Source organism: Falco rusticolus, unplaced genomic scaffold (assembly GCF_015220075.1).
Source record: "Falco rusticolus isolate bFalRus1 unplaced genomic scaffold, bFalRus1.pri scaffold_191_arrow_ctg1, whole genome shotgun sequence".
Lineage (NCBI taxonomy): Eukaryota > Metazoa > Chordata > Aves > Falconiformes > Falconidae > Falco > Falco rusticolus.
The window spans coordinates 8057-26237 of record NW_023618199.1 but is presented as its reverse complement, the minus strand read 5'-3'; the positions used below and the strand labels follow the sequence as shown (position 1 = coordinate 26237).

Genomic DNA, 18181 nt, shown 5'->3' with positions numbered 1-18181 from the left:
ACCCTAACCCGAACCCGAACCCGAACCCTAACCCGAACCCGAACCCGAACCCGAACCCGAACCCGAACCCGAACCCGAACCCGAACCCGAACCCGAACCCTAACCCGAACCCGAACCCGAACCCGAACCCGAACCCGAACCCGAACCCGAACCCGAACCCTAACCCGAACCCGAACCCGAACCCGAACCCGAACCCGAACCCGAACCCTAACCCGAACCCGAACCCGAACCCTAACCCGAACCCGAACCCGAACCCGAACCCGAACCCGAACCCGAACCCTAACCCGAACCCGAACCCGAACCCGAACCCGAACCCGAACCCGAACCCGAACCCGAACCCGAACCCGAACCCGAACCCGAACCCGAACCCGAACCCGAACCCGAACCCGAACCCGAACCCGAACCCTAACCCGAACCCGAACCCGAACCCGAACCCGAACCCGAACCCGAACCCGAACCCGAACCCGAACCCTAACCCGAACCCGAACCCGAACCCGAACCCGAACCCGAACCCGAACCCGAACCCGAACCCGAACCCGAACCCGAACCCTAACCCGAACCCGAACCCTAACCCGAACCCGAACCCGAACCCGAACCCGAACCCGAACCCGAACCCGAACCCGAACCCGAACCCGAACCCGAACCCGAACCCGAACCCGAACCCGAACCCGAACCCGAACCCGAACCCGAACCCGAACCCGAACCCGAACCCTAACCCGAACCCGAACCCGAACCCGAACCCGAACCCGAACCCGAACCCGAACCCGAACCCGAACCCGAACCCGAACCCGAACCCGAACCCGAACCCGAACCCGAACCCGAACCCGAACCCGAACCCGAACCCGAACCCGAACCCGAACCCGAACCCGAACCCGAACCCGAACCCGAACCCGAACCCGAACCCGAACCCGAACCCGAACCCGAACCCGAACCCGAACCCGAACCCGAACCCGAACCCAACCCGAACCCGAACCCGAACCCGAACCCGAACCCGAACCCGAACCCGAACCCGAACCCGAACCCGAACCCGAACCGAACCCGAACCCGAACCCGAACCCGAACCCGAACCCGAACCCGAACCCGAACCCGAACCCGAACCCGAACCCGAACCCGAACCCGAACCCGAACCCGAACCCGAACCCGAACCCGAACCCGAACCCGAACCCGAACCCGAACCCTAACCCGAACCCGAACCCGAACCCGAACCCGAACCCGAACCCGAACCCGAACCCGAACCCGAACCCGAACCCGAACCCGAACCCTAACCCGAACCCGAACCCGAACCCGAACCCGAACCCTAACCCGAACCCGAACCCGAACCCGAACCCGAACCCGAACCCGAACCCGAACCCGAACCCTGACTTTAATCTTAACCCCTAACCCTGACCCTGCCCCTGCCCCTGACCTTGATCATAAGCCTCTTAACTTTGGGGAAAGCTGGTTGCTTCTGAGGGGAGGGATGATCAGCCAGGGTCCCGTTTGAGACAGCCAGGTGCGGAGAGATGCGAAAGGAATGGTGCCGGGCAGTACCAAGAGAAGGTCATGAGATTTTGGCCTTTAGTACACTGAGCTTGCACCAAAGTCACACACTGTATAATTAAAAACAGAGAACAGTGGAAAACTAGTTTTGGCCTTCAAGGCATTTCTGACCTAATTACATTGAACTTTATTTGCTCAGAAGCCCTTAAAAAGTGCTCCAGTTGAAGGCAGTTTCCTGATCAGCTCTGGGTTCAGACTAACTCCTATACACCTACAGCTGTCCAACTCTGAAAAGTCACACAAGGACCCCCTACATCACCCCAGCTTTGAAGTGTCACTTCCAGTGCCTCCCCCTGGGCTAGAAGCATTTCCTTGCTGCCCCAAATGGAATTTCAAAGCTTGGAGAGCCTGCCCCATCTCTCAGCACCGTGAAGACACAGGTGCTGACGCCCAAAGGCACTTCCAAGTCCTGTCCCTGCCTTCCCCGCAGAACCCTCCACCTCCAAACTCTCCCCAGCCCCGGAGAAGGGGCAGGGATACCTCGTTGTGCTGGAAGCTGGGACAGCGCGAGGCAATTCAGCATCCTACAGCCGGATGGCCTCAACGTTCGGGGCCAGCAAAGCACCCTGCCCTGCGCACTACTGCAAAAGCAGGCTGAAGAAGGTTGCCATCCTATCAAAGCTGGAGGAGAAGAAACTGTAGTGAGTATCACAACAGGTACGCTGCCTGCAGCTATTAGGTGCTACTGCTCAACGCCGTCCCAGGTAAGGAGTGCCGACACTTTCCTCAGCCTCACAGACCCCCTGCGAGCCCAGGGACCTGGCCTCACTGATTTAGGGCTCCCACAGATGGGAATTTGCTCTCTGAGGAAATGCAGTCATTGCAATCAACTTTTCCTTCCCAAAACATCAGCTGGAATGTGGATGGAACTGGAATGGGAAGCACTGAGCTCCATTACCCTGAAACCCTGATATTGTGGATGCTTTATTTGTCCTATACCATCCAAAAAAGCACCAACATCCCTCTGAGGCCGTACGGTAGTTTTACCCCTGGGCAGTGTGTCTTACTGAAAGGAATCTTTTCAATGAACCTCAGCTTCTCCTGATGCTCCTCTTCTTGAGTAACAAAAGCCTTCCACTGGAAGTGGGCTATGATTTTACTCCGGTTGCGGATGACCACGGATCTGTGGTTTGACAGCATGAGGTAGGTCTTCTCAACTTCCAAGGAGTTCCTGTCTAGCCTGATGTTGACATCTTCAGCTGCTCCATGAAGGCTTGTGTGAGTATCTTCACCTAGAACGAAGCAAAAGGGAGGCATTGCTCACCGCCCTTGCTGATGGGAGTACGAGGAATGGAGGAAGCCACAGGGAACAGAAGTGTCACAGCTTTTAGCTGTATGAGCAGTTAGTTCCACAGATCAATACATTTATCGCATCCCAAGAGCTGCAGGTGTACAGCATGGGGACGTCCTGGGCACCACCTTAAGCACCTTAGTTCTGGGTGGGCTTGTAGAGATTTATCCCTAAGGTGACACTACCTAAAAAACCAGACTTTTTCAGATGTGCCCAGGTGGCCTTTGGGTCACCATCCCACCCGGGTCACAGGGAATTCTGCATCCAAGTCATTCAGGTGACTCTGAGGAGGCCCACCTCAGTCATGGCTTGCCCAGAGTCTCCTGCAAGCACGCCACCAGGGTTGTCTCTCCTGATCCCTTGTTGCCAACATGACAAGATGCCTGGGGCATGCAGGCAGAAGAGGGACGTAAAAAGAAACAGGCAAAGTGACAGCCCACGGCAGGATGGGATGCAGATGAAAACTTCACTGTCTTGGGGCAGCAGTGCCCTCACTTGCTGTGGGTCTGTGAAGATATGTCAGAATGAGACCGGTGGGGCACGGCCCACACCAACCTGCCCATCACAGCCCTGCAAGCCCATTTCTTCTGCCTGGAGCCTGCTGGTGCCTATGCCTGAGCGTGCAAGTCTACACCGAGTATTCCCAAGCTGTCCCACAACCCGAGCGAGCACACCTTTGCTTTCCGCCTCAGACCGAGCTGAAGAGGAGAGAGCCCCTGGCTGTGCACGGCAGCTGATTAATGCCTGGAGTCTTGCTGGAGCACCTGCCAGCACTTCACCCTCCAGAAGAGACCCCCACCAAAGCGTCCCTCACTGCCAGAGCTTCCAAACCTTCATTCTTCCTACCAAGCAACTCCCAGGAGTCAACTAAGCACAAACTTGAGCACCGAGCCTACTCTGCCTGTTGCAGGTGAGGGCCTCCCAGGTGAGAAGCAAACCCCAAACACGAGACATTCTCCATCGAAATGGCACTTCTGTGGAGCGTGTTTAAAGCCTCAGAGCCAGCCCCAGCTGAGAAGGGCAGTGACCCGGCCATCCCTGGAGAGCATCCCTCTGCCGAGGCAGAGCCTTCCCCTCGCTGCACGGGTTACAGCAAGGCAGCCAGGGGATGGACCTGCCTTTCCAAGGCTGCCATGCAAAAGCACAAGGGGAGAGCTGGCTGCCTACTGGATGGACTCCTTAAACCCTAAGCCAGACACAATGCGGCAGTATCACAGTCGTGCCGGCAAAAAGAGCCCTCCCTCTCTTGGAGGGAGGTTGGGGAATGACTCACCCTTTAAATAGATCTCTGCAGCCATTCATTCATCTCCACATATGGAAAGTTCAGCCTTCGTGCCTGTATAAGCTCGACTTCTCTGCTCTTAAGGGAGCCGAGGAGGAGTGGGAGGGATTTGTGGCCAGAGATGAGCTATGTCATGAGAAACAGCAACGTTTCCAATGACTAGACAGCCTGCTTTCTAGAACGGACAACTTAGCATACAAAAATAACCAAGGTTCAGAAGCATTACAGAGGCAGTTGTGCTTTATGAGCATTGCCTTCCCCCTCTGCTGAATCCTCGGCGTACGTTGGCAAGCAGAGGAAGCAGGACTCAAGAAATAGGAGACATGCACAGTGCTTCGAGTGTGCACAGCTTCGGTTCATAGAAACATGACCTCATGCTCTACGAGACAACAAACTACTGCAAAATAAACTCCACGAAAACTATCATGATCTCACTGTCTAAACCCATGGCCACGTGGGTCTTGAAATAATGGGTATAGTTCTGATCTTAAAAAACCAAGCTGAAGCCTTTGACATTTAATCGTTCTTTCTGCCCTTCTCCAATCCACAGAGCAGCTTCTATACAAAGACTGAACAGGATTCCTCAACCTAGAAATAACAGAAGAGATAGGTAGGTTTGTAAAAGCACGAATGGCCTGGGAAAATGTGAACAAGGAAAAATTTGTCACCATTTGTCATAAAACAGGAACCCAAGGGCCTGGAATAGTATTAGTCAGAAATTACAGAAGCGTAGTAGTAGCAGTTTCCCAAGTACTTCCTTTGGAATGTACTGCCATAGGACCCTACAGAAGCTCATAGCTACAAACCCACAAAGTAACTGGACAAAGGCTTGGAAGGTAAAACCATCAGAAGCTATTAAACAAAGACGTGAATAAAGCCTCTAGCACAGAAAAAATGCTAACTCCAGGGCCCACGAGGCAGAAAGCTTATGCACTGCCTGTTCTACACGCTTTGCTAAGCATCCCCTACTGCTGCTCTCCTGGAGAGGAACCGGGGACAGAGACACACTTATGCTCCCGGCTGACACCAGCGTCCCGCAGGGAGAGACGAGGACAAAGCCACATACAAGGGCACACTCAGCTTTTGCCCCTTACCTCCTGACTTGAAGCACCAAAACATGCAGAGGTTTTGAAAGAAAAGGGTTTAGAGGAGTCTGCAAAGCAAGTTGAACGTTCTTCTGCTTTGAAGGACGCAGAGTGTGGGCACCATGCAGTGTCCAGCACTTACCTGTGTCGTAGTGAACTGTCAGGGGTCTGGAATAATCACCCGTCTTCTGTGGGTGGAAGTCCACTGTTACTTGCACGGCATCACCAATCCCAAGAGTTCCAGCAGAGGGATCGACAGAGAAAGGGCTGCAACACAGAGAGGCACATCAGGATTACTGTGGGACATTTGGGGACTATGTGGCTGTCTCGTTCACTTCAGCTCACCTGTGCAAGCGAGAAGCAAACAAACCACAGTCAGCAGAAGAAAAAGAGAACAGACAGCATCAGAAACTGAGCCACCAACTCGACTCCTGAAGAGCTCCAGGCCTCAGAACCTCCTATGCTATAAAACGACCTCGTCTCCCCCATACCCTGCATCCAGTTCTCTGCAGCAAGGCTCAAGAGTCTGACTGCTAGCGATACGATCGGAGGAGGGTTTTTGAAGGGCACGGAGATGGTGAGGGTTATTTGCATGCACAGCTTGACACAGACTTCCTCAGGAATCCGTCTTTTCCTGCCACCTATACACCTCAGGAGATACAAATGTCAAGGCAATGCTTGTCCCAGTGAGATTGCAGTCTGGAAATCAGACAGGGAGAAGAGAATTTCTTCTTGAAGAAAAGAGAATAACTGGAGTTTAATTTGCAGAATTCATCTCTCTTTTTTTTTTTTTTTTTTTTTTACTTGAAAGCATCCTGGTTTTGTCTAAGAAAGGGTGCATTTTATCAGAGTTTTAGTGAAAGCTGCTCTAAGCAAAGAAAAATCGAGTGCAAAGGCACATTAGAGTGATACAATAACAAGGAAACAAGACACAAAAGGAGTATCCCATTTACAGCCTGAACAATTAGATCTCTAGCTAAATGAAGCACCATCAACAGGAGCATATTGAGTCAAGTTTAACAGGAGCTTTTCGGTGTATTCACAAGCAATGCAATCTGGGGCTCTGGGTTGTAATCCAAGCTTGGTAACTGTTTGCTTGGCCCGCTGGGGGAATTCTGTGCAACGTGTTGGAAATAATTATGAAAAGGTGTTGGTGTACTTTGGATTTAACACTAGCAATTATGATTTGTGGCCACGTAAACAGCTCTTGGCTGACAGACACATAATTCAGTTCTTTAACGCTTAGGGAAAGTCAGATGCAACATGCTCCTGCACAACAGCAGCTGGGCTTTGTGGCTCCTGTACAGCCTCACTTAGAAAGCAAAAGTTACTGGCTTTAGTGCTTTGCTTGCGGTCACTTTGTCACCTCTAAAACACCTTCTGGAGAGTTTCCCAGTGATTAGGGAATGCAGCACACAAAAATAATGAGAAAATCTGGAGCCATGCACGAGCTGAGCTTCATTCATGGAAGTAGTGACAGCTGATGACATTGCTGGAGTTCCTGCTCATTAAGGAGATATTGCTGCAATCAGGGGCCTGACCTGCTCCCATGACAAAAGCAAGAACGTTGGCAGTGACTAATGGAGAAGCACTGGGCCTGCAATGTTTACGTACTAGACCTAAGTCACCTGGGAGGGAGGAGGAAAGCCAAGGCCCTTCCAGCCTCAGAACTGGATTGCTCTACATGGCCCTGCACCTGCACTGGGGGCTGTGCCTGCTTATACTGGGCAAGGCTCTGCTGGTGCTTGGCTGGCATCACTGCCTGCTGGGGGAAAGGCACAGAAAAATTCCCCCCACCCTTTTCCCCCCCCCCCCCCCCAGAAACATTGCCAGAACAGAAAAGCTGCTGGTTAAGGACCACACTTAGCACTACCTCCCATCCCGTCCCTTTCCTACTCTGTCCCCATGTCTGCATACCCCTGCCCTCAAATAGCTGGGATGGGAATAACACTCCCGAGGATGACTTCAGGGGATGCCTGAGAAAGAAGGTATCTTCCCATCTTCAAATTACCAGAAGAAGAGGATCCCACCGAGGTCAGGACTCATTCTCAGGACTGAAAAACAGAGCACAAGTCAGACACTGCACCTCCTGCCTCCCACCCCATGCTGTACCCACGGGACAACTTTGTTACTGCTGTCGCAGGAGCTTGGTATCCCTCACGTAGACCTGGTTCTCCAAGACCCAGAGGGATGTAAGCTCCATGCTTAAACTGAACTCTGAACTTCAGTCCACATCACTAAGCTGTTCCCTGCAGCCTACAGATAAGAGATGCTAAGGTCACGTCTCTGACACACTAATAGCCAAATGAAAACCACTGCCAAGAGATGAAGCTGGCAGGCTAAACTCTGGCCTTCTCTCCATGAATTGTGAGCTGTTCTTTAAGATAATCCTTTTCCTGTTAGATCTACCCTGTTAGTGAATCACTACTGCTCCTGAAAAAACAGGAAAGATAAGGTTTGGAGGTTTATTAATAGCTCTTCTTCTGACATCCTTTTTAACTATGTCCCTTTGTATGTTTGCTTTGTTGTACAACATCTAAACTGTCACAGGTCCAGATCTCCCAGCGGTGCCTTGCAATCCCCAGCTTGTATAAACCCATCTAGCCGCACCAGCCTGAGGGAGACCTTCCCGCCAGAACCTGCTGTGATCTTGCCCGTTACTGCCCTGCAGAAAGGGAGCAACACCAGAATAGTAAGCAATTTCACAGGGATCTGTTCTGACATTTACATCTTGCTTGCTTTCACCAGGCATCAGCTCCTCATCCTGACAGCTGGGCAAAAGTTAAATCCCATGAGGATACCACCGGCAAAATACTCCTGACAAGTCAGAAACACAACTGACAAGTGAACAAAGCTGACAGTTCTGTGGCCCAGGCTCTCCTACTACCACTCTGCCTTCTCTCCTGCAACCATACATTTTAGTCAGTGCAGTGTGCGAGGAGGCTGCAACACACCTCAAGTCCCACGGTATGCTTCTCTTCTAAAACCCAAGAAATTTTTAGTCCACTGGTGTTTTAATTTTCATTACAAAATCATTCGAATTTCTGAGATTTTATTTCATTACAAGTTGCCTCCAACCCCAAGACAGACAGTAAAATTACCAGTGATTGCATTGCCTCATCTGTCAGCTAAGGCCTATTGCAGGAAAAAAAACAAAGGTCATTTAATCTTGGCATACATTATTTTTTAGTAATGGTATAAAAGCCAATGTCAAGCACCGTAACCTTTCCAGTAAACACAGCCTGTTAGGTCAAAGCATCCAAGACTCCACCTCTGTACCGGAAACATCCTGCACAGAGTCAGCAGCATCTCACAAGCTCTCTCTTTCCCTCTTTCCCTGCACCTCGGCTCTGTTGTCCTGTCCTTGTACATCCTGTGGTAACTCTCCAATCCCACTCCTTGATGTCGTATATGGGTACAACAGGGGGCTCCTAGCACTGCACCTTGTAGGATCATTTCCTGAGCTTTCAGAGCCTGATGGGCCATTCCTTAATGTATCTTCTCAGACGGATCCTCTCTGACCCCATAGCACAGCGTAGCACAAGGTCTGTAACGTCAGGAAAAGGCAGTGCTGTGCTGAGATCTGCTTCCAGACACCATTTTCAACTGAAACTTACTGGAATGACATTTATCTCCCTGAATGCCGTGGAGAAGAAACTCGTCATCCAGCCTTAACAATGAGAATGACAGGAAGAGACTTTCTATATTTATACTAGTACTATTTTTTATTACTAAGCTGTGCAGGGAAGAGATGGGTATGGACATGCACAGGGAGGGCAGGCACAAAGCCAAGCTGCGTAATGGGGAGTGCTTTGGTATTGGTTTTTTTTCCCCCCCTTTATGAAAAGGGGTCAAAATGGGGCCATGTTTTCTGGTAGGTACCACAGCAAGGGAGAGCTCTGAACAAGCAACAGTAGAACGATGCTGAATTGGCCCCGTGGATTCACTTGAGAGCTCTGCCTTGCAGTGAAACACACCACAGAAAAAGCCCTTAGATAAAGGAGTAAGAGGCAAGGAATGTCATCGTGAAGCGATTCCATGCAAGAGCAGAGCTCTCAGAACTGACTGAGAGGAAAGGTTAGCATTGGAGATGGGCTGGGAAATGCACTGAATGTGGCAGGTAGGTTATGCTTGATTCCATAGAGATGGGAATCCTGAGAAAGGAGGCAGAGAGAAGTGACAGGAGCAGCACACTGGACTAGGAAGCAGTGGCACCTGCAGCTGGCTTGCAAAGGGGCAAGAGCCTGAATTCGCTCAGGCCAGAAGGCAGAAGTTGCAGCAACTGAGACAGAAGTTTCAGTTGTGCAGAGGACACAGAGGTCAGCTGATGGTCTATAAACTTCGATCTCTCATTCCCTTCTACTCCACTAAGCCTCCTGCCCCTCTCCCATGCATGCATGCTTATATGTAGCAACACACAAAGCTATTATGTGATATTAATATTGGCTTTAACACAACGCTACATCCTTACTCAGCAAAACTTAAGCACACGCTCAAGCTGCTTAAGTTCTCTGCTAAATAAGAAGAGACTAAAAAAGTCCTGAATTTAAGTCTGTAAAGGCTGGCACTCCTTTCCCCTACCACCTATGCCATCACTCTTAAATACTGCCTCTCGTATCCACACTTTAAGCTCTCCAGGAAAGGGAGCATAACTCATTAATTTTTCCAAAGCACAGGTTTAAGTGTTTGTGATGATAATTAATCAGCAAGTTATTACGGGAGTCATTCCAAAGAATTTATGACATTAAACTAAAAACTACCCCTCTTGTTGATGATGATGCAGCCTTGGTTATAGCCTCGATCGCAGGGAAATCAATCCCCTGGCAGCAGGAGGAAAACGGTCTCTCCCATGAAAGCCTCTGTAAATAGAGTTGTTCAAAGACAACTGCCAGCTAATGATCTATTCACCTGTGGAGCAGTGTACTGCTCTGACTCTCCAGCCTACTCCCAGCCAGCTGGGAAGCCACTTCTTTTCTGCTGGGGTTGCTGGAGCCACTGAGCTCACCTGGGACCTTGGGGCAGGTACCTGAGCAACTTCTCACAGCACAAGCAGCAGGGAACCCACTGTTACACAGTGCAGTCTCCAGCACTGGCTGGAAGAACCGCTCCTGGCACACCATGGCCTCATCGCACAGGGAGAAAGAACGTGGGGGTTCTGCTCTCGGGCTGCAAGGGAACGTGCTGACCTGGTCAAGAGGGGGGGAACACTTGGATTCTGAGTGGGGGATACAAGCTTGGGGCACTACAGTCCAGATACTGGAGGGCTGGGCTGCCATTCACTGGGACACAGCAGAACTGCATGCAGCCGAGGGATGGAAAATGCAAACACGTGTATTCGGGGTGGAAGAATCCCTGGCAGTACAGGCTGGTGGGCACAAAAAGCCTTTCTACTCTCTGTAGCTTAGAGCTGCAGCACAGAACATACAGGGAGATGCTGGGATAAAGGGCTTTGCACAGCCTGGAGGACAGACCAAGGCTGGTATTACCTGTTCTTACTTTTCGTGTTGTGTACACACCTGATCGAACTTTGACACTGGTCTTTTTTGAGCACCGTGTTTGCTCAGATGATCTCCAGAGGTCCCTTCTAAAGTTATTCCGCGTTTATCTTCTCAATCAGCCCAATTCCATTTCACATAGTCCCCAAATCTCTCATATTTCCTATACATTTGTGCATATATCCAAGCAGATGGTAGACAGACAGGCATTGGAGGAACTCAACCTCTAAGAAAGTTCCCAATGAAGAATCCATTATGACATTTTGCTGAACACTTAAAGCAAAAAAAAAAAAAAAAAGATCAGAAACACAGGAACTTCAGAGTAAATAAAAAGAAATCTGAATGAAAGTGGAGGCAACTTCATTAGAATAAAATGCTGATTATATTCAAAGATTTAAATTATCAGTTTGAAATTTCAAACTGGCTTTCAAAAGTTCATAACAAAATGACTGATGCCTTCATCCGACATGGGAAATCTTACTAGCTTTTGATCTCTGCACACACGCAATCCAGTTATTCAGAATTCTACTTTTTTTGTGTCGTATGAAATAAAGCTTTTGTAACGCTTCCCATCTCTTTGTTGCAAATCAGGACTGAAAAATTTAATTGCTGAAGTTCAGCATAAAATCCATATCAAGCAGGATTCAACACACGTTGTATCACTCAACAGAATAGTTGGCAAAGACATTGCCAAGAGATGCCAGACACGACTGGGTATCTGTTTTGGTGGTGACGACTAGATCTGGAAATCCCAGAGGGAAGCTGTGCAGGGATTTACAAGGTCCTGCCTACGTATTTCCACAGTGAAAAGCAGCAGCCTGCTTGAATAGCATCCCGGAAGCCTGCTTCCATAGCCTTGCCAGGCTTTGGTAGGAGACTCTTGGACCCTCATGTTTCCCAGGAGAAAGAAGAAAGATCCTTCTCTTGACACTTGTTTTCCTGGGGAAGAAACTGAAGCAACTCAGGTGCACTAAGGCAGATGGCAGGTCTTTGCTGCATTCTGGACCTCAGCTCCTGCACCAAGACCTCTGGGACCAAGCAACTCGGAGTTAACTACCAGCCAGCTGAACTGGTTTCCTTGCAGGTGCAGTGTCAAAAATGCACTACCCTCTCCAGTTCAGCAAACTGGAAAACCAGTGACTGTCTTCTGAGACCAACAGGAACAGTACAGCCTGCACACAATGCCACACACGTCAGGCACTTGACCAGGAGACTGCCCAAATACCACGTGCTTGTGGCCTCCCAAAGAATGCGTATATTTGGCCAACAGGGCTACATAACCATTTCAGAAGGTGCTGAGGATCAAGGAGGTTGCCGGTAGCTACTACAAAGTGCTAGAGCACTTTCCAGGAGATCTGAGAGAGACAAAGCTCTACAAGAGGCTCCCAACCCATGCACCAGGTATTTGCTGCACCTTTGGCCTGTGCCCCCGCTGTAAGGCTTTCCTCTTTGGAGCTGTAGTGCAGCTTTGAAGCCACTGCCAGCTCATCTCCACTTACAAGCTCATTCTGCTGAAGAATATTGGATCCCAGGGACCAGATCAAACCTACTGGAAAACCAGGTTCTGGACCCCACAGTGTTTTTGTCAGGGTCTCAATACCAATTGCTTTAATCTATGATCTCTGATTGCACTTGCTACTCTAGACAACGCTGCTGATAAATTCTTAAATGTCTCTTCCACCAGCTCAGAGCTTCCCCATTTCTTAACACTGCCCTTGGTCTGCAGGAACTGAGCTCCTAGAGCTGTCGTCTGCCACGCAGGATATTATACAGCCCAAGGGCAGTCAAGCTGCCTTGCTACATTTGCTCTTGCAATCTAACAGAATCAGTCTTGCACAACTCTGCACTGAAGACACTGTTGCGCTATAAAACTCCACTCTGCAGCTTGCAGAGTTTTATCAGAGGTTGCATCATGCTTAACACACTATAATCAACAGCAAAACCCACGTGCCCTGCCCATCTCCAGCCACGACAGCAGCATGGCAGCTCAGGTGCTCCGGTTCCTTTTTGTTGCTGTTTCTCAACTATATTATCACACAACAGTGTTTTGCACAAAAAAAGATGAGCTCCCTACCTCTGCGTGCTGATGCAGTAGTGGGCCTCCCGATTACCAACGTGTTTTCTGGAACCAGCAGTGTTTTCTGGGTGCTGTACTTCACGGGACAGGCTGAGAAGTTCAGCTGGTCAGGGAAGTCCAGGATAGCTCGGGCACCTATAGCTCGGATTGGCACAACAAACTTCTCCCTTTCTGTGATGCAGATGAGCACGTGGAAATAATCCTGCAGGGAAAGAAACAATCTCAGCACAACGCATTTAGCACCATCCCCATGGCAGAAGAAAAACTGCTGTTTTCTAGGACTGTTGCAGTAGCATTCAATAATGTCATAATAGTACATTTTACCTTCATGACCTTTCATTCCAGTAGCATGACTTGCACACAGTTGTTAACTTGCAAAGAAGAAACAACCCCACTGATTCACCTGCTTTTGCAGCAAGTTGGCAGCACCACAATTATCTGATGCTTTGATTCCGAGGCACCAAAACATAGTCGCTTCACTCAAGGGATCACAGCACTAATGGAACCTGCTTCAATCGCCACCGCAGACTGTTGGAAGCACCACTGAGAACCCAGCTGTGCCACAACACTAACTCCAATGCCAGCAACGCGGCGACCTCGTTGAAGCTTGGCAGGGGATGCTCAGGTACGTTTTCAAAAGGACTTCACCACATACGTGATCAACGGTCAGTTGCTGGGGAAATACTTCACAAGCTGGACACGGTAATTGCTGCGATGCCAGGCGAGTGTAAGGTACAGCTGTATTTCTCACCCCCTCCCACAGCCTTACAGGGCCAAGGCTGGGGACACGCACCCTTCAAAAGCCATCTGACCCATCTCCCCACACCAGAACCGGCTCAGCTCTGCACCCAAAGTGTCCCTCGAGATGTTTCACAGGTACTTCAAAGCGCTAACAACTCCACCCCTGCCCTCAGCAGCCTACGCCAGCTCTGCACTGCAATTCAAGAGAGTTCTTCCTCTGCCTCATCTCAGTTTCCCTTTACATCGCACCCAGCCCCAGGGGACACAGAGACAGCTTTGGCTGATGCCTTAATCAAACCCCTCTGTAAAGTCTGTTCTAGAGGAGTAAGTGACGGGGTGCCTGGTTAGCACACCCACCCCAGGCAGGTGGCATCGGGAGCTGCACACGGGGGACACTCAGACACCCCACCAGAGCAAAGCCGGCTGTGCATTCCCAGCCACTGGCTCGTTCAGAAAAGAGCCAGACAATCCCCCCCCCCCATCCGGGCTGCTTGGCATTTAGCAGCAGGAAGGCAAATCAAATTACCAAAAGCATTTTACTGTAGGGATGAGCAGATCAGACTCCAGATGGATGGTGGGCACCGCTGCACTGCAAGTACCACCTTGCCCCTTCTGAAATCAGTGAGGAAACTGTTGCCCCAGGGCCAGGAGCCATTACCCCCAGCAGGCTCTTATCGATGAGCTAATCAAAGCTCTGCTTCTTATCAATCACTCACTGCCCTGATTTTTGCCCTGGTGCTTTTAACTCATTTGATATTTTTGTAATTGTTGAAGCAGCAAGGTTTTGAGCACTACAAAGCATCTAACAGGGTTGCACTGAATTGTAAATTTCACTAATTTCACTCATTTCACTAATGCAGTAACTCACTGTCCTGTCGTATTTCACATTAATCAATGAGCATTAATTCAGTCTCCACCGAGTACCAGTAATGAATTTCACAAACCTCACAGACTGAGCTGCCATTGCCTGACAATAGTGTATGGCTACATTGAAAAGAGCAAGAGGGCAAAACAGAATAAGCTGTGCTGGTTTTATATGCTTCTTACTTCCTTCTTCCTTTACAATAAACTATTAATAAGCCTGAAGGACACACAAATGGAAGTGTTTCTGTCTGTTGTTTATCTGCCAGTCAGTGCCACAATGGTTCCCAGTTCAGCAGAGACTGTCAGACCATAATGCAAGGACATACGGGAACATTGGCTGGCACGAGAACACCCATGCTGTACAACTGGAGCCACAAAACAGAAACGTGCAAATCAGAAGCAGCAAGAGTAACTAAGTGGAAACGCTGCCCAGCAGAAAAATTAGCATTTCATTCATAACACAAGTGCCAATAAACCAAAAGACACGTCAGCTATTTATATATTTTCTGACAGTCCAATCACATGGCACATTCCCAAATGACTGCCAGACAGTAGGAAACTGTTCATTTTTCAAGAAAGGGCTATGTGGCACACAGCATTTCAGCCACCAACAGCTCACATGGCCCTAGTACTTAAGGCTTGGCCACAACTGTACTCCTTTGATTCAGGAGTGACTTCACTCAAGTCAGACTTACCCCAGGGAAGAACAGATTCAAAGCAAGAGAATTATACAAACCAACTCCTCATCAGGAAGACCCGCATCCCAGTTCACTGGGTTACCCACAATCCCTGTGGATCCTGCAGCATCAGGGATGTAGAGGTTGTTCAAAGGCAGCACTCCTGAGCCTTCCACAATTAACACACAGATACTCTGCAGGCAAGCAACTGCAAGCCCAGCACAGGTGGCTTTACGGAACCATTTCCCAAAGCCTGCCTCTTGGCTAAGGGCTTTGCAAGGTGCTCTGCACCTCTTGACCACGCTGTGGATGCATTTCTAGCTCATCTACAGCACTCTGGCACTTCGCTGACTCACACTCCATCAAGTACGAGACAAAACGTCCCGTTTGTACAAAATTCTGGTTCTGCTGTATAACACCCATGTGCTCCTCACTGAGCAGCACGCATCCCTCCCCCAATGCCCTGCAAGGAGTGCAAAACACAGTTCGGCAGAAACTGCCGTGGTGTCGCTGAAGCTGTGCAGAGGACCTCGCTGGCACAGCTCCCTAATGCCACACACTCACCAGTTCAAGGGCAAGACAAGGGACAAAGTACTGGACATGAGTTCTCCTGGGGGTTTATCTCACCCTACTTCTATTTGCGGTGATGTTCATCTGTTGCTCTGCTGCTTCTCTCTAGTTGAAGAGCAATAATTTGCCCTTCATGGGAACCAATTTACTTCCACCCCAAAAATGAATGCTCATGAATACTAATAAATCGCATTTTAAAGGAAGCAGCGTCCTCTGCAAAGCCTACCTCAGTGAGATTAAGCTCTTACGTCACTTGGGCAGTATGGAGAACTGCCCTAGGCCAACATCATTTTTACCTTCCATACGAATGATGTAAAACCATTTCTCAGTCCCATCCTTTCACAAACTCAGGGAGCCAGGGGCCGCAGGGCATTTCCTCTTTAGTTTGCTACAGCCACGCTGTTTGAGGATAGGACAGGGCATTAAACTAAATCTAAGCAGCGAACGCAAGATGAGAAAACAGCTGTGCCCAAAGGGATCCTGTGCATCTGGCCTGGCGCAGAAGCATCAGCTGGCTCAGAGCTATCCCCTAACCTTGCCTTGCCCACACAGCCACACAAAGAACCCTGCCAAGAGGCAGCAGAGTGCTGCTGGAAAGAGTCAGCCTGTCTGTATGCCCCTGCAATGCTTCCTCCCTTCCATGCCATGTGCTAAACCCTTCCACATTAACAAGCCTCCAGACAGCCCCTTCATATCACGGTACCGTGCCAGGCTTGCCTGAGCCACAACACTGATGTTCCAACCTCCAAGCAAAAGCATGGCACATGGGGCAGGGAATAGGTGCCAGCTGACACAGCAACCACAGCCACATGCACACAGCCACAGCCACACCAGCGTGACTGCCCAAAGGCTCCGGGGTAAGTGTCTGCCTGCAGATTCTACCTGCCCCTTCAATGCCTGGGTGTGCTCCAGATGTCTCTGTCATCTGCAGCACACCGACCCCCTGCTGATTAAAGACATCTAGATCTCAGTGCAGCTGTGCCAGGCTGGCTCCCCGCCACGAGCACATCTTCTCCCCTAGAATCACAGCTGGAGCACAGGCAGGCAAGTATTCTCAGGGGCAGCACAGCGGCAAGGCTGAAACACAGAGGCTATGAAAAAGCCTGCCGATAGCCTTCCTTAACCACCTTTCCAAAGCACTTTTAGCTCTGGAGGTACGTGCACATAATACACAACATTCATCCCTTCTGCCTGTGCAAAACAGCTCATGGCCAGAGGCAACAGGGCAATGAAGGAAGGGCCAAGCAGGGAAGACACCAGCAGCACAAAGTTATAATATCTGAATCAAGTCATCCGTGTATTCAACAAGCCCAAAGAACCTGCCGGCTTCTGCCCATACACATCCAGGCAGTCATGCCCCTAGAAGGGAACTGTGTTATCTGAAGGCAAAACAGTAAGTGTTAATCCTAGGGGAAGGAAGAAATTCACTTTAACATGCTGGGTTTGAGCGGGGCACTCAAGCTGCGATGCTACAGTCATGGGGACAGACCAGCAAGAGGAGGAGACCACACATACTGTGGCCTCACTGGTAATAAAAGCAAGCCTGAAGAGCAAAAAGAGGAACATGGGAAGACAAAAAGACAACCCCACAAACAGAGGATGGCTAGGAAAATTCACAGGGAGCTGTAAAGAAGCAAGGGAGAAGCACAATACGCTACAAGGAAAGGCTGATGCAGAGGATAAGAGCCGGCAACTTGCCAAAGTGTTGGAAATCCAGGCAACCCCCCAGGCTGTGGCTATCAACTATGGGCTCCAAAGGCATCTTCTGCCTCGAGATACATGACCGGCACTGACTGGCGCTGGAGTCTCAGTTTTAAAAGCCAACCTCTGCTCTCCGGAGGCTCCTGCTGCCTGTGACCGTAGCCAGGCAGCTGCCAGCGCAGGCAAGCCAGATCCCTGGGGATCCCTGCCCACCCCCAGAAGTCCCTGCAGGCACCCTGCCTGCACGGTTCTGCCCTCTGGGACACCACCAGCACACAGACAGCACGCAGGCATTTCTCGACCCCTGAGCACCAAATCTCAAAGTCTAAAGCAGGTGATTTGGACTGACAGGCAGCTTCACTGACAAACAACAAACCCACAAGGAGGCTTGGAAAAAATGGAGGCTCATTCTGCACCACCCACCCGAGCCTGGTAAGCCGTGGCCAAGGCAGTCCTGAACTCTCCAAACGCCCTTGGAACCCAGCAATGTCCTGGGGCAGCAGGTTCCAGGAGCCAGTTTCACAGTGCACACAAGCAGTCTGGTCACCAAGTCCCTTAGGAGAGGAGCACGTGTGGCTAAGACCTTCAGCAAAAGCCACCCAGAACACCTGAGGGTGCTGAGGAACAGCCTGAAGACAGAAAAGCAATTGTACAACACAGGTGAGAGCAGTAAGTATATAGCGAAGCACTTCTGTAGTTGCACCATTACAGAGCCTCTATTTGGAATACATTTTGCTGTCAGCTGGATTTTTAGGGGGCAAACAACTTCAGGCTGCCATGCAGTATAAGATTCAGAAGAATCTGGGAAACCAGCGCGAAAACTCTGAGACAGAGCACAACACCGCTCTTCTCTTCTCCA

General features: G+C 50.1%; 1 long non-coding RNA gene across 1 annotated transcript; it reads right to left on the bottom strand.

The window, feature by feature from the left end:
* Positions 1 to 2215: 2215 nt before the first annotated feature.
* LOC119142055 lies at positions 2216 to 13928 on the bottom strand. The gene is made up of 3 exons (XR_005102142.1): positions 12767 to 13928; positions 5340 to 5464; positions 2216 to 2771 (listed from the first exon to the last, which is right to left on the bottom strand). It is a non-coding gene; the product is annotated as an uncharacterized LOC119142055 (long non-coding RNA).
* Between the last annotated feature and the right edge of the window lie 4253 nt (positions 13929 to 18181).